At 39.0% G+C, this 13495-nt stretch overlaps 1 protein-coding gene across 1 annotated transcript in view; it reads left to right on the top strand.

Annotated features, from left to right (window-relative positions):
• Positions 1 to 13495, top strand: part of LOC149449870 (teneurin-2-like) — a gene marked incomplete at its 3' end in the record, with an annotated part of 1333566 nt that overhangs the window by 876922 nt on the left and 443149 nt on the right. The gene's annotated exons all lie outside the window — the stretch shown is intronic.

A 13495-nucleotide genomic window follows, 5' to 3' on the forward strand; every position in this document is an offset into this window, starting at 1 on the left:
CACTGACATGGTTGGATCATGCACCTATCTCTTTGAGTATTGAGGAGTCATTAAAATTTTCTCCAGTGTTCCTGTGGCGTAATAATAATGTTTCTATGTATTATAACCCTGCTTTTTGCTCCACTCTCACTGAAGCTTTACAGGAATTCTTCGATATCAATTCTTCTCCTACTACGAATGTATTCAGTACATGGTGCGCCCATAAGGCATATTGTAGAGGTCTCCTTTTGAAATTGGCTTCACAGGCAAGGCGGGATAGGGACAAAACCCTTTCGGAAACGGTTGACAGGATAGCTAGATTAGAACATCTTCACAAACAATCTTTAGCTCCTAGTGTTTTGCAGGACCTCCAAAAAGCTAGACTGGAACTTAGGTCCCTCATGTCATGGTGTCATGCTAAAAACTTGAAAAAAGCTAAAACTACTTTTTATACACAAGGGAATAAAGCAGGTAAGATGCTCGCGAGATATCTTGCCATCAGTCTAAATCTAAATTAATGTCAATTGTGGACCCTATATCGAATAAACCTACGTACCATCCCAATAAAAAAGTGGTGGCGTTCCGCTCTTATTACTCCCAACTATATAACCGTAAAGAGGACCCTACCACTCCTCAACCTAACCCAGAACTTATCCATAAATGTTTAGACAAACTATCATTGCCTAAATTATCGAGTCAGAAATTGGAAGGGCTCAATCAACCCATACTGGAAAGCGTGATACATACGGCTATTAAGGCCTTGCCCAAAGGGAAATCCCCAGGGGCGGATGGCTTCTCAGAGGAATACTACCAGGGATTCCAATCCATCCTAGTGCCCCACCTCAAAAGAACTTACGATGAAGCAGTGCTCAAATCCTCATTCCCGTCTGAGATGTTAAAAGCTATTATAGTTATTTTGCCTAAACCAAGGAAAGCTCCAGATTGCCCCCAAAATTTTAGGCCAATCTCGCTTTTAAACACAGATCATAAAATATATGCTAAAATCCTAGCTAATTGTTTATTAAATATAACTCCCCTTCTCATTCAGGCTGACCAGGTGGGGTTTGTAAAAGGCAGACAAGCCGCGGATGGTACTCAACCTGTTGCACTTAGTTGAGTCAAGGGGACTTCAAGCTGTGTTCTTGGTGCTGGACGCAGAGAAGGTATTTGACAGGGTCCACTGGCAATATTTGGAGGCTACCCTAACCAAATTTGGGATCACTGGCTCTATAAGGTCGGCCATTATGTCATTATATACTGTTCCCTCCACTCAGGTATTCACGTCTAATACCGCTCTTTGTAATATTACCAATGGTACGAGACAGGGCTGTCCTTTATCTCCTATCATCTTCTCGCTGGTGATGGATACCTGATATCTGTGGGTTGGTTCTGATCTCAGTTGCTAGGGGTTCCAAGTAGCGTCCACCTCTCATAAAATTGGACTGTTTGTGGACAATGTAATCCTTACCGTTACTGACCCGATGCAATCCCTCACAGAAATTTCAGCTTCCTTGCAGTCCTTTAGCGAAGTATCTGATTATAAACTCAACATCACCAAATCCTGCACCCTCCCACTTGCAATAATGAAAGGTCCCCTATGTTTACTTAAAGAAAAATTTCCCTATCAATGGTCCAATAAAAAATTAGACTATCTTGGTATTGGCATATCTGCTCCGCCCTCCCATACTTTCAAAAATAACTTTGAAAAACTATACCAATCCATCTTGATGGAGATGTAGAGGCTAGACAAATTTGAAACATCGTGGATAGGTAGAATAGCAGCATTCAAGATGCTAATTTTTCCCAAGATACTGTATTATTTCAGAATGATCCCAATTCTCATTACCCAAGCCTATTTCCATAAATTAGAGGTGGCCATAAAAAGATTTATCTGAAAAGGGAAGAAACAGCGGATCACTTTCCGGGCTCTCACCAAACACAAATCGAAAGGTGGACTGGGTCTGCCTCTTATCTATGTATTATTATGCATCAATCTTAGACCAACTACCGGATGGTTTGTCCCTACAGACAAATTATGGGTGCAAATAGAACAGAATGTGATCCCTAATAAATACCTATGGGCCCTACTTCAAGCTAGATCAGTTTCTCCCAAAATGTTAACTACATTTTTACCATCTATTACCGCAACTTTGGAAGCTTGGATAGCAGGCTCGAATTCATTGCCCGACTCCTCTCCCAAACTCCAAATTAACATCCCACTCTCTTCATATGAACACCTCATCCCAAACCTTAATACTAAACCATTAAGGGATCTAGGGTACAATACATTAATATACTTCACATTCTGTGGAAGTGTCCTCGTTTGCAATTATTCTGGCGGGACATCTTCGCACTTATTTCAGAAGTATCAGGTACAGTTTCCACTCCGGAACCCTCTTTGGCCCTACTTAACCTTACTTTAAACCTTTTCCCTGGTAAATATAGAACAATAATAGGCTGCATCCTTATTGCTGCTAGATTAGCTATAACTAGTAGATGGAAATCGACAAATTCTCCTTCAACTTCGGAAGTGATTCAAAGAGTACAGACACACTGTGTGTGTGAGAGGGCTCTGGTGTTTAGTAACCGATCTATGGAGAAGTTTGATGCGAAGTGGTTTCATTGGAAAGAAATGTCTATGCCATTTAATATTACTATATAGAATTGAATGTGAGATAATCATAGCTAACAAAATGAAAGCTCTGTTTTCTTCATTACCTTTTCTTCAATTCTCCTTCTCTTCCTTTACTTTCCGCCTTATCTTGATTTTGTTTTACTTCTTCCTTTTATTATGTTATCTCTAAGTATATGTTTTGGAAGTTGGGTTCAGGTGGACCCGTTTATTCGGGCCTAATGTGAATATAATAAGCAGAGTGTTATGCAAATACGGTATGATTTGTTATCTGTGATCATTTAGATTGATGGTATAACCGCCTTTACCTGCTTTACACGCTAATTTATGAATATATTGGTTATTATCGATGAGTCTCTTTGGTCTTTCTCCACAATTTTACGAATGTATGTATGTCAAGGTGATATGCAAATGTGGTATTTATTTTCTACTCTGAACCTGCAATGTTATGTTTGTGTATTAAAACTCTAATAAAAACGATTTGAAAAGAAAGTGAATCCTTCATTCAAGCCATGGGGGGAGCGTGTTCAGATGTAAAATCCATCTGGCTTCAAGTTTCAAAAAGTGTTTATCTAGGTCCCCTTTTCTTGGACCCAATTGAAACTGATATACTATCCAAAATCTCAAAACTTCAGCTAAATCTCAAAACTATCTCCAACGGACAGCATCACCGAGGCATGGTCCAACCAAGTTATGGTGTTAATCTCAGAAGACTTGATTTTAGGTAGGAGCCAATTATCTACAACAAATAAAGCTATTCTGGTATATGTATTATGCCTTGTGGAGAAAAAGGAATAGTCTCTTTCATCGGCTTGTAAGCACCTCCAAACATAAAAGTGCTAGTGGGTATGTAGTAGTGGTTGTAGTGATGATCGGTGCCTTCAGGTAGATTTGGTAGAGTCCACCTTTGTGTCTGGTGTGAGAATAAAATCTCCAAACAGTAGTAAGGAGCCTTGTTGTATTGTGCAAATATTCTTTAAGACCTTATTCAAAAATTGGATCTGGTGCCGGTGTGGTGTTCGGGGCATAGATATTGGCTACAGTGTATGTGGTAGAGTTGATGTCACATACCAGAATGTGGTAACGGCCTTGTGGATCCAATACCTCTCTGTAACGTAAAAGTGACAGAGTCTTTTATGGCTGTTAATACGCCTCTTTTCTTTGTTTCCTCATTTGCTAAGAAGATGTGAGGATATTTAGCTACAGAGCACTTAGGGTGGTTTTGGTTTTGAAAATGCATTTCATGAACACAGAGGACATCACAGTTGAACCTCATTGCCTCTTTCCACAAAGACCTGCATTTTGCAGTATGATTAAGTCCTTTTGCATTAATAGCGAGGAAGTTCACTGCCATTGCAGGTTTTGGGTGTAATTTGATAGGTATGTAATATCGAAGAGTCACTTACGGTGCCTAAAGGGATCTTCCAGGATGCATTGGTCATATTTTGGTTCCAGGGATATTGTTGCTGAGGTATACCATCCATAGCTAAGTTGGTGCTGTAGTGAGGATATGAAAGGCTCTGACTATAACAGATACAGTAAGTAGTAAACCAAAAAGAAAAAGTAGTAACATAGCATATATACAAAATTGCCAGACAATGAGAACATGAAGGCCTATAAGACCTGGGTGGAGCATTTTGCCACTCAAATGTGAGAGGGGAAAAGTTCAGCTTGAGAGCTCCTTTAGTGCAGGGACTAATAAGTAAATTAAATCAAGTTACCCACTTTCTTGGTCAGTTGTGGGTCCGTGAGTTCTTGGATGTGACCACCTGCCAGTCATGAGCAATATGGGTGGGATTGCTCGTGGATGGTGTTTGAGGATGGCCATCAGGTATTATGTTCCAAGATTTTAAAAGGACTAAACCCTTTGATACGCCGTCAACCATGTATTCAGTACCATCTTTGGTGATGGTGATTTTTGTCGGAAATCCCCATTTGTAGCTGATCTTGTGATTCCTAAATGCTTTTGTTATTGTGTTAAGGTTTTTGCATTTTTGGAGCATGTATTGAGACAAGTCGGTGAAAAGTGTAGATCTTTATATTGTGCTGGAATAAGATCTCTGTTATGTGCTGCAGACATTAGACACTCTTTCATATGGGAAAAATGCAATCGCAATATGACATCTCTGAATATGTGGTCAGGAAGATGTGCTGGCTTGGGCAAACGGCGGATCCTGTCCACAGCGGGGTCCAAATCCAATAGATCTGGCAAGATAGATCTGAACATCTGACTGACATATTTTCATAGGTCAGATTGCTGGATTGCCTTTGAAATCCCCCTAATTTTAAAATGATATCCTCAATATCCACTATTTTAGCTTTGATTGTATCCATCTCTTCTTCTTTATGATTGTGGGCATCAAGCAGACCATTTATGGTTGTGGCAAATTCAACCATCTTTGTTTCTATGTGATCGACCCTGGATGCAATTCTGTACCAAATTTGTGGACACATGTAAGCATGTCAGCATATAAAGAGCTTCTCAAAGTTACAAGCATATCTTTAAGGGTTGTATCAAGTACAGGCTGATTGGTAGGAAAGTGATCAATAGAATCAGGGAGTTCCCTAGTGTATCCCCTGAGTCCTGGATAGAGCTCACCTCATGTGCAGAATCCAAGCCATCCCTCCTTACTCTTGTTTGTGTTGCTCACAGATGAGGTGATAGATGGAAAGAATGTTGGCTCTTTGATTGGCTGCTTCTTATATGAGATCCTGAGATTGTTGCTGAGATGTACAGGAGGCTGGAGTGGAAGAAAAGCCAGTGCCATCTTGCCTGTGCCCCTGTGTGAAGACTGTCAGCTTTTGTGGCCAGTGCTCCTCTTTTCTCCTCCTGGTCATGATCCCCAGATAGCAAGGGATTAAAGCACTGTGTTGAGGTATAAAACTGTGGATCTGTGGGTCCGCAGTGTGCCGTTGTGTCCCTGTGTGAACCGTAGCTCCAGTTTCATGCAGCCACCTTGGATTGCAGCAAGCTCTGCCCCCTAGATCAGACTTTTTCAACTGGGGTGCCTTCTGGGTTCTTCAGAGGTATCTTGGCAAAATGCCCGAAATTGCCTAAACCAGAGGGTGAATTAAGCACAGGTTTGATAAGGAGGACATCAGGCATCTTTTTTGATCCCCAACCCCCTTTTTTAAGCACATTAGCTGCACAGAGGGGAGAATATGAGGAAGAAGAAACGATCGAATACTATTCAGACACCCAACATAAGTCACCTCCAAAAGCAAACACTCTACAGCACTATTACTACTTCCTCTGGCAGATTTATATGATATAGAAATGCATGCATGGAATGGAGAGGGACTACACCTACTATTCACATATACAAAGGTCATATTCCAGAATTGATCTTTTCCTAGCATCTAGCCCTCTTCTGCAAAGTATAACCTCTGCTTCTGTTGGCCTTATAACTTTATCCAGTCTCCATTACTTTTCTATCATCTTTCACCTCCCAGTCTTACACCAACTGGAAAATGAACACTTCCCACTTTACACTCACACGATACAAGGAACAGATCAAGTCTCAAATTGAATTGTACTTTAAGTATAATACTTGCTTTGTTTCTAACTCTACTATGCACGCCATCTTCATCTAGATCTTAACTCATACCCAGGGGTGGACTGACAACTCATGGGGCCCCCGGGCAATAGGGGATCATGGGGCCCCTGTGTCCTTGCCCAAACTCAAAAAAGCCTATGAAAAAAGGTACCAGGGGCATCTCATGGGGCCCCCTACTGACCCCGGGCCCTCGGGCCATGCCCGAGTTTCCAAATGGTCAGTCCGCCCCTGCTCATACCTCCATAAAGGCTTTTATTTCTAAATCAAGCACCTACGCCTCAACTGGAACTCTCAAGGAAATAAATCGGGCAAAGCATTAGGAAACCAGTACAAATGCAAACTTATCTAAGCTAAAATCCCTTACATGAAAGATGCTAAGGGCAACAGGATTACAAACCTGATTGATATTGCTAGTTGCTTTAGCACATTTTATTCAATGATATAATTTGGAATCCTCAGGTGCAGATCCGATTCCCACGGGCCATATGATCCAATTTTTTTAGCTGACTTACACCTCCCCTAAGTGACTCCTGACCAACTTGCTGAGCTAGCTCAAACTGTAATGGTAAATTAGCTTAAAACTGCTATTAAATCCCAGCCTCTCCATAAGGCCACAGGCCCTGATGGGTTTTGCAACGAATATTACAAAGAATGTCATGACCTATTAACCCCCATCTTTGTGATTTCTAAGAACGGGTGAAATACCAGTGCAGTTTTTGGGCTTGAAACATTAGGGTCACTTCTATGTCAAAGATATACAAAGGGCATCCAAAGTCTTGGAAATCTTTATACAGCACAAGATCTTGCCTTGTCTCACTACCGCTGTACTACTACCTACTACTGCCACCTGTGCAATAAGTCCATCTGTGAAATTTTCTTGCTACTAAATATTCCACGGTCAACTGTTAGTGGTATTATAACAAAGTGGAAGCAACTGGGAACAACAGCAACTCAGCCACAAAATGGTATGCCACGTAAAATAACAGAGTGGGGTCAGCACCTGCTGAAGAACACAGTGCCCAGAAGTCGCCAACTGTCCGTAGATTCAATTGCTGAAGACCTCCAAACTTCATGTGGCCTTCAGATTAGCACAATGGGTTTCCATGGCCAAGCAGCTGCATCCAAGCCTTACATCACCAAGTGCAATACAAAGCGTTGGATGCAGTGGTATAAAGCACGCCACCACTGGACTCTAGAGCAGTGGAGATGTGTTCTCTCGAGTGACAAATCACTCTTCCCTGTCTGCAAATCAGATGGACATGTCTGGGTTTGGCGGTTGCCAGGAGAATGGTACTTGCCTGACTTCATTGTTCTAAGTGTAAAGGTTGGTGGAGGGGGGATTATGGTGTGGAGTTGTTTTTAAGGGGTTGGGCATGGCCCCTTAGTTCCAGTGAAGGGAACTCTTCAAGTGTTAGCATACCAAGATATTTTGGGCAATTTCATGCTCCCAACTTTGTGGGAACAGTTTGGGGATGGCCCCTTCCTGTTCCAACATGACTAAGCACCAGTGCACAGAGCAAGGTGGGGTGGAGGAACTTGACTGGCCCATCACAGAGTCCTTACCTCAACCCAGTAAAACACCTTTGTGATGAATTAGAGTGGAGACTGTGAGCCAGACCTTCCCATCTGACATCAGTGCCTGACCTCACAAATGTGCTTGTGGAAGAATGGTCAAATATTCCCATAGACACACTCCTAAACCTTGTGGACAGCCTTCCCAGAAAAGTTGAAGGTGTTATACTGTATCTACAAAGGGTGGGACAACTCAATATAGAACCCTATGGACTAAGACTGGGATGCTATTAAAGTTCATATGAGTGTAAAGGCAGTTGTCCCAATACTTTTGGCAACTTAAACCAGGTCTATAACTGTAACTTTTTAGTGTTGTATAATGAAAGGATAGCTAAAACCTGTGTCAGTATTATTTTAGGTTAATTTGTTAATTAGGCAAGGAAATTATTATTTAATAGAACTATTAATTCTTTTTTACTTTGTTTATATTTGAGCTACTTTGATTAACTGAGCAGTGTTGATTACATTTATTGATTTGGCTTAATAAAGTTATTTAGGCTTAAAAGTGTTTATGCAGACACGATCAGACTACCTTCAGTGCAAGCTGTTTGCAGCATGGCCCTATAACTGTTTGCAGCATGGCCCTATAATATTATCAGATCGTAATTCATAAGCATTAGGAATCACAGACAATGTGAATTAATTTTTTTTATAGAATTACCCAAATGAGGAAAATTTACACATAAGAAATAACTTCTCAAGAAATTGTTATTGACATATAAACATGTCCTTAGAGACACAATCAGTATTTTACACAACCAGAAAGGGGTCCACAGAGACATAGTCAATACTTTACTGGCACAATCAGAAACCTGTCTGTCATTATATAGTCAGTACTTACAAAACTAGAAACGTGTCTGCAGAGAAAGAAGCAATGCCATACTAACATTACCAGAAACTTTTCCAAAGGGACACAATTAACTCAGCACTGACATAACTAAGAAGATGTCTGCAGAGACACACAACTCATAATTTAGTGACACAAACAGTAATGTGTCCACAGAGACACAATCAGTATCTTACTGACCCCACAATATGCACTTTATATCTGACCCCTGCACACACTACCTTACACTTGATCCCTGCACCCTGAAAGTTATACATGACCACTGCACCCTGAAATTTATACCTGAATGTTACGTGTATGTTACACGTCACATCCTGCGTGTTACACCTGACCCCTGCACTCTGTACCTTACACCTGATCCTCACATGCTGTATGTTTCACCTGATCCTGCACTCTGTATGCTACACCTGGCCCCTGTGCTCACCTATGGGCATCACCTGCTGTTCTGTGGGTTTATATTTCCTTTCCACTCTATCCCTTCCTGGCCAGACTCACAGTTTGCTTACCTATATAAGATATGCTCAGTGCAGCCCACGTTGCCTGAGCAACTTTCTAAGTTGTCACTGTGCTCCCAAAGTGCTGCACTATCCTTAAAGCTCAAACTACAAGTGCAAATAATTAAGTGTCCAATTGAAAAGAAGCTGATTGGTTACTATACAGAGATGTACCGTATTTTGCACTCTCCAATATTAGTAAAAAAAACCCTAATGTCTATATATGCTTGATCAAATCTACATATTCTTGGTCAGGTGATGCCCCTGATTATATCACCTTTGATGACACTGTTTGCATGGAGCTAGGACTCACAGACACCATCTTGGATTTGTGTTGGTGATATCATTACAAGCAGCGGGATTTGGTAATCTTTCTATTTGAGCATATACCGGCCATTATACTGTGAGTGGTTTTACTTATTTTATTACATTAATTTTAACAGTTTTACCATATGGGAGCCTGTTTGTTTTTTGGTTGTATATTCCATGTATACCGATTGGAGGATTGATGGAGGATTTTGTGCATGCACGAGTCTACATGTTCTGATTTACCTGTTTACCTGTTAAGTGCAATTGACTGCTCAATTTATGGGGGTCACAAGCTTCTGGTGAGCATATGCCAGCCATTGCCATGTCTTGTTGAATAGATATATATAATTCAGAGCTTTCTCAATGAGAAAATTCACTGATACTGCATGTTCAATCTCACGAGTGGGCCAAGCTTGCCAGTATAGGCTTTACTAGATACAGACTAGCAGACCTTACTAAACTCTGGGATGGCTTTGCACTCAGCACCAGCTGATAACTCCACATTTGAACTGATGCTTATCTCCTAACTAAATATTCACTTTTAATGCATGCCTGCACCATCCTTGTTCAAATCTTCTGATCACCGCTAATCCCAGAAGAGCTACAGGAGCCAAAATTGCCATCACTCAGAACACTTGAAGGAATTATGGACTAAAAATGCAGACTGGTCGTACAAATTATGATATGTATGCTACATATATGTTTTCATCATACCTATTGAGAATGTATTGCTCTTCATAGTTTGATATCATATCATCAGCAAACACTGAAACTGAGTTATTTATTTCCACCTCTACATCATTTATAAACAAGATATACAGAGCTGGTCCCAGGATCAAGCTGTGGTACATTCTTCTTTCAACCTTAGACCCTTAAGGAAATGAGCCATTTATCACTACCCTCTGGATGCGTTCCTGTAACCATTTTTCTATCTATGCACATACAATTTCTTCAATACCAATGAACCTTAACTTGTATAATAATTGTTTATGAGAAACTGTATCAAATACTTTAGCAAAGTCCAGGCAAACCATGTTCACTGGATTCCCTTTATTTAAATTGCTGTACATATTTACGTTAATATGTATCTGTTTTCACTTATATCACTTATGGATATCTTTACACAGTTATTAAATGTATTTATTTGTTTATAATTATAAATAAATAAATATATAATATGTATATAATATATAAATAAATGTATATATTGACTAATATAATATATACATGCTGTGGTACAGCTTATATGCCCGGGGAACAGGAGCCCCACTGAACAAGATTTTATGGCATCTCTGCAGACATAGGATGAGAGGTGGCTGATAGCATGCCATCATTAGCCAGGCAAGGTTATGTGTGACAAGAGTAATAATCTATTGGCCAAACATCTTGGCTTACAATAAATCCTTTATCAGTCCATAATGGTTTGTGGCCACTTCAGGCTGTCATACTAGGCCATTGCTTGCTTGGCAGAAATGCAATGCCAACCTCAACTGCTTGCCAACTGCCTCATCTATGACAACCCCCAAGGGTTGGAACTAAATGTTAGCCATGCTGTAATGATTGCGCCAGCATCAGTGTGTCATCAAAAAGAACCAACATGAGTATAACATGAGGAAAAGCTCTGGGGTGCTGGGGCTCTTTTCTCTGCATCAGTGGTGCATCATTTAGGAAGTGTGCAGCATTTTGTCCTCAGCGACACAGACTTAGATCAAAAGGTCTTTAAGAGTGCCAACAGAGAGGAAATGTGGCAGCTTGGAAATGTGTGTTGTGTAGGAACCTATTTGTTTCATTTCCTGTTAGCAGGCAGATCCCCCTTGAGGGGATAATGTTTCTTCATTTAAACTTCAGTTGTAAATGTTTGTATAGCTCAACGTCAGTATCTAATGTTTGCTGCAGGATAAATCCTCAAAGATTTAATTCCACTAATAATGCCTGTGAAGGCAAGGGGGGAGAAGGTAATGGTCTCACCTTTAAGAGTCTATAAATAAATAGGACTGGGCAGGCAGGGGTGCATACATAAATTGTTCTGGACAGAAAATGATCTATTTGATTTAGTACATAATCTAGCCCTGGTTGGACCAACAGACAGACATAATTTGGTAGTTTCTTGAATGAGCTGCTATGTGTGTTCTTTTACTAATACTTTAATTTCTTCAAAGGTCTTTTAATATTAGGTGAAGTAATTAGGTAGAATTACTTATTTTTCCATTTATATTGTATTATCTTATTAGTGATTACAGGGATTAGCTAGGATTTAACTGATTTAATTAATTGATTTGATGACTTTAATCCAATCTTATGAGTAAACCTTCCCTATCCCCAATGATATGGCAGAGGTTAAAGACCCTCCTCATTATCCAAAACGAAAAGATGTTTTGACTAGAGTTACATTTTAACACTTACGTCACATTTTTTGTGCATCCTAATTCTTTATGTAGCATATATTGAAGTCAAAAGAAAATGTCAAACTGAAATGTGTTCGTTTACTCCTATGGAATTACTCTATGGGTTGTCATCTCTATATATACAATTTGTGTTCACTTTAATATTCTTATTTAAAAAAAAAAAAAGAAAAAACATTGTTCGGAATATTTTACATAATTATCCAAGAATGCTATTAAAATGTCCAGACATGGGAAATTATGTAATTTAGAGGCCATTTAATATAATCTTGTAAATCAAAGATGGGAGATTTTGATTTTCGAGGACTGACCTTCAGTAATGACTCTGCAAGCCATTACTGAATTCCAAAGTAATTTACATGATATGCTAGAGCCATGCAGGTGTGTTTGCTAAAAGAAAACCAACAAGTGAATCTGCCATAAGCTATGAAAATAAGATTTAAGTTAACTTACTCCCATGGCTGGTGTTGTCATTGCTTTTAGCAGCCTGATTGGATTTTTCTGCCAATATTCTATTGTATTGAGCATTGAGAGGTGTTTCCAATACACATTTTTAAGTATACTCGTAGGATATGAGTGTTTATGTCTTTATGTCATCTGGCTGGTTCAAAGTTCTCTCAGCAGTCCATCTTTATAAAATATATTCGCTGTACAATGTAAAAAAAAGTTAACATAACCCAGAGGAAGGGTAAAAATATATTGAGCAACTAAAGGATTTTGGATCCTTTGTATGTTGATAGAGTCAACTTTTCCTTGCATTCTATTCTGGCTGAAGAATCTGGTAATACTAGTCTGGTATGTTCATTTTAAAGTTGATCTGTGCATGGACACATATTCTGTGCAATCAGTTGGCATTGTGGAGATCTTCAAATTTCCCAACAGGCACTGAAATCTTAGCTCATTTCCTATACCTATTTCCATACTATATATATTTCCATAAACCATCTGAAAAGCAACTTTAGGGAATCAATTACTTCACGTTACAAGCAGCTAGAGAGAGCAACGCTAGCTTGCTTTAAACCCCTTTTTACTGCTTGGTAATAATATAAAAAATATGTAATGTTCATTATTTTGGCACAAGACCACTTTAAAACTAATAAAGTTTTTGTACTGTATATACCTTTGGCCATTTTTTGCTATTTGGTGATATGCTATTGCAATTTGTAATTGCGCAGTCATGGAACATTTTAAAAAAAACTATATTTTTTCATTTCTGGCATTAAAAAAATCCAATAAAATTAAATTTTATCATAAATTTAGGCCAAAATGTATTTTGCTACTTGTCTTTGGTAAAAAAATTCCAATAAGTGTATATCAATTGGCTTATGCGAAAGGTATAGCGTCTACAAACTATACTATAAATTTTCCCCCCAAAAATAGAGATTTCTTTTGGTGGTATTTGATCACCTCTTGTTTTTTTTATTTTTTGCGCTACAAAAAAAAAGACTGAAAATTTTGAAAAAAAAAGATATTTTCTAATTTCTATTATAAGAAATATCCAATAAATTCAAATTACATCATAAATTTAGGCCAAGATTTATTTTGTGTAAATAGAGCGTGCACTTAGAAACTAAATAATCAAAATAATAAAGCGGCTTGCATATTCAACAGGCAAAAACTTAAATAATAACAAACAAATTGCAGCACTATCTACATGCATCTTAATAGCAAAAAAAAAATATTAATAATAAATTCACATACAG

This window comes from Staurois parvus, unplaced genomic scaffold (genome assembly GCF_062004578.1).
Source record: "Staurois parvus isolate SC_StPar_1 unplaced genomic scaffold, SC_StPar_1.0 ptg000598l, whole genome shotgun sequence".
Lineage (NCBI taxonomy): Eukaryota > Metazoa > Chordata > Amphibia > Anura > Ranidae > Staurois > Staurois parvus.